General features: G+C 34.4%; 1 long non-coding RNA gene across 1 annotated transcript in view; it reads left to right on the top strand.

Moving 5' to 3' along the window:
- Positions 1-2,425, top strand: part of LOC137658222 (uncharacterized) — a 3,250-nt gene extending 825 nt beyond the window's left edge. Inside the window, exons 2-3 of the long non-coding RNA XR_011047281.1 lie at positions 404-551; positions 2,120-2,425. This is a non-coding gene — a long non-coding RNA (uncharacterized lncRNA). The remainder of the gene's footprint in view (positions 1-403; positions 552-2,119) is intronic.
- The last annotated feature ends 1,443 nt before the right edge of the window (positions 2,426-3,868 follow it).

The raw sequence follows: 3,868 nt of genomic DNA, 5'->3' as shown, positions 1-3,868 counted from the left end.
TAGTAAATCTAAACTTCTCTATTAATGTTAAGTACCTACAGATCTTGATTTAAATTCATTATTATAGTTCCTACACGTAAAATTTGCATTAAAAACGGCAAATTTCTGTTTTAACTTTTGTTCCAGGACTTTTAGTTAAGACAGTTATTTACGTAAGGAGTGATATTAGTCACCAACACGTTAGTTAAGTGGTGAAATTACGGTGCCCTTTATTTTACTGTAATACGGCCGAGAACTGTCTTACGGCGAATTTCAGATTAGAATTACCCTATTTCAAAGTGTACAGATTTTGATTTACAATTAACTTTATTTCTGTTACTGATATTCTAGCTATTGTAGTTTATCTACAAATATTTACCTATGGAATTCCTTAACCTAATAGTAACTGCTTTAATACTTTCAGAGGCTCGTGTATTTAAAAACTTCATATCAAGAAAGTGAAAATAATAAACAAATTATTCAGGAGCTACAGATGAAGCGTGCATTTAGTCTACCCAAGTAATGCGTTTCTGATGGACAACATGGATGACTGATCTTAGGCATACACGAAGGTGAGTGTATCAACCAACCAAATTTGGCTTTTTCTTATTTTTTTTTTCTCCTACCACCTGTAGGGGCGATGGGTGGAGGTACCCTTCCACGTCTTTGCCTATTTATCATGACTTGGCAAGCTACAATCCTAGTTCGAAAAGCAGGATGCTATAACCTAAAGGGTCCCAACAGGGAAAATAGCAGTGTGGAAAGGAAACCAGGAAAAATAAATTATTTTGAACAGTAACTTTAAAACTCTACCCCAAGACAGTGGAAGACAATGGTAACAGAGGCCATGGAACTACCCAAGACAAGGAACAATGGTTTGATTTTGGTGTCCTTATCCTAGAAGAGCTGTGTAACATAGCTGATGTCTCTCCTCTACCCTTACCAAGAGGAAAGTAACAATCTCAGTGCAGTAGTTAACCCCCTTGGGTGAAGAAGAATTTTGGTAGTCTGTTGTCAGGTTTTTGACGGAGGAGAATCTGTAAAGAATATGCCAGACTATTCAGTGTAGGGAAAGTGAACCGTAACCAGAGGATCCAATATGGTGTCTGGCCAGTCAAGGAACCACAACACTATAGCGGTAGTGTCTGAACGGATGGCTAGTGCCCTGGCCAACCTACTACTTGTTGGCAGTAATGATTAGTGTCAGGGTAAAACTTAAAAATCTTTAATGTTTCAAGTTTTAGATGAAATTTTAGGATTTAACGCAAGTTATCTTGCAACAAATTCTTTATTCTAAGAGTTTACCGAAAGTTCCTAAAGATTATTCTTAAATTTGTTAGCATCTAATGCAAGTCATCTGAAAACCAATTCTCTTTATTCAAAGAGCTTGCCTAAAGTTCAGAGATTATTTTTAAATTTCATTTCTTACGTAACGTTTATTTTATTTTCAATAGACCATTAAAAATATTAGTCAATAGCTAAAAACATTTTTAATTTGAATCTTTTAATGTTCCGAATATTTATTACTGATAGTTGACAAAACTTAGATGCAAATTAAAAGGTTGCAAATATAAAGTAAATTATTTTGGCCATATGTAAAACTAGTAACAGTTTGTATTAGGAACGTAAGACCATTTTACTATCAAAATTACCAATGATATTATGACAATGAATATTACCCTTATGAAGTTGCAGTGATATGCTAACCATCATTTGTTAATTTTAATAATTATCCTAACTTATGAATATTTATAAACTTGAAAGTAACCTTGGCTACTCCACCTTGTCAATTCAGTTTTCATTCCTCGTCTTGGGTTATATTAAAATTCTTTATATTCAAAAAAATTTCTTCTTTGTTTTTGCAGCCTTGGTCAGTGTAACTAAAAAAAAAATAACTTTTATATTGGTTGACTTTTATATTGGTTGACTTTTATATTGGTTGACTTTTATATTGGTTGACTTTTATATTGGTTGACTTTTATATTGGTTGACTTTTATATTGGTTGACTTTTATATTGGTTGACTTTTATATTGGTTGACTTTTATATTGGTTGACTATTAGATTATTTATATTTATATATTACTATTTGATCCATTGTAGTGTAAAAGAAGGTACTCTTACAAGTTTTATCTATTGCAGGATAAAGTGAAGAAATTAAGCAGAATGGAGTGCTTCAGTGGACGCAGTTTAGACCAAAATTTGAGGTGAGGAGTGGCCTACAAATTTACTGCTTATTTTGGATACGGCAAAGTTTTATAGCTACTATTTTAGGTTACCGATTTATTTTATGAAATTTCTGAATGATTAACCATAATATATTGGTTTCTACATAAATGTGAAAACTTTAAATTTTACTCAAGACTTAGAATTAAATCAAATTTGATGTACATATTTTCCCTTTTGGACTTTGTGGTTAATTTACCCAAATTGATTTCGAATCTAAGGGAGAAACTTAAGTTGAAATATTATGAAAGGTTAAAGATTAATGAGAAATCTTGAGTGAATTCTTTAAACATTTTATACTTTTATTGCAATACTATGTAAGTACTTTATTGCTGGTTAACAGTTGCTAACAAGGTATAATTTGGTTTTGACACTCTTCTGTTTCGTTATTTATAGATGTTAATAAAGCAGTTTTCATAAATCCTAGTGGCTTTACATAGAACTACTTTTCATGAATAATGGTGAATTTTTCAAAGGTTTTAATACGGAATGAGAAGGGTAAATGATATGTTAACTGTACTTCAAAAAAGCTACACAGATCTAGTTTAACATTCAATATGGTTAAGCGGTAATTTATTAACTGCATAACATTAGTAGTCTTAGTTTTAAGTTTTGAAAGTTAAATGTTTTATATTGAAAGATGAATGTCCTGCTTAGCTCTAGACAAATGCTAAAAATTGCCAAAGTGTTAAGAGAAGTGGCATCTGCTAACGCTATTTAACTATAACCTCTTGAACTAAGAGAATGACTTGGGTTTAAAGTCTTTTAAAGTGGGAAGCGGGAGTTACTGAATATTATGGGAATTGGATTAAGATGTAGCTAAGTGACTGCAGGCCGCACCTCCAGGTTATATTCAGTAGAAGAAACTTGGAAACTCAAAAAGCTGGAATCAATTTAGATTAAGTCTGTTTCTGAGAGCCTAATGCTAATAGTTTTGAGATCCTCAAAAAAAAAAAATCCAAAGGAGTGCATAAAAATTACGATAAATACAAAACTTCTAATTTTAGTCAACATCTAGGGAGAGCTGTTTGCAAGTCCGGACTTGCATAAGCTAAAATAAAAAATATCTGTATGGTGAATCTTCCACTTGAGTGGTACTCCAGTTAGTGCCGTTCAGTGTTGCAAGGTACAGTTGAGGCCCTTGCATACGAGGGGCAAATGCACAGCGGCCAGACAGTCTTAAATTTTTTTTTGTATGGTTGACGATAAAGAGTTGTAGATTACGTTAGACTAAGAAAACATTGGCAAACCATGGAAGTACCAGTACCCGTTGTTGAGGCACTGGATAAGCGCCTGACTATTGTCCGTCGCAGCTCTTGATTGCGTTCTGCCAGTTGTCGGGCCCTTGTCATAAGTTAGTCTGTGATTACTGTCTGCCTTTGGCTGTTTGATCTGGTAACACTGTTCCAAAGCGAGAGAATTAAGGGCAAAGCAGAGTAGCCGCACTTCGTGTGAAAGCTCCTTCAACATGGGGGACAAAAGCACGTCAGGGAGGGGGGGGGGGTTGGCGCTTTTACCAATTTGATGGATGGGCATAAAGTGTAGATGACCTCATAGACGAGGAACCATGAGCTAAAGATCTTTAGTGGCGTGGCTGTTATTGAGCCACTGGATGGCTGCCTGACTAGGGCCTGAACACGTTGCGAGAAATAAGACTATCTTTCG

Source organism: Palaemon carinicauda, chromosome 19 (assembly GCF_036898095.1).
Source record: "Palaemon carinicauda isolate YSFRI2023 chromosome 19, ASM3689809v2, whole genome shotgun sequence".
NCBI lineage: Eukaryota > Metazoa > Arthropoda > Malacostraca > Decapoda > Palaemonidae > Palaemon > Palaemon carinicauda.
This window is presented reverse-complemented; position numbering and strand designations above follow the sequence as displayed.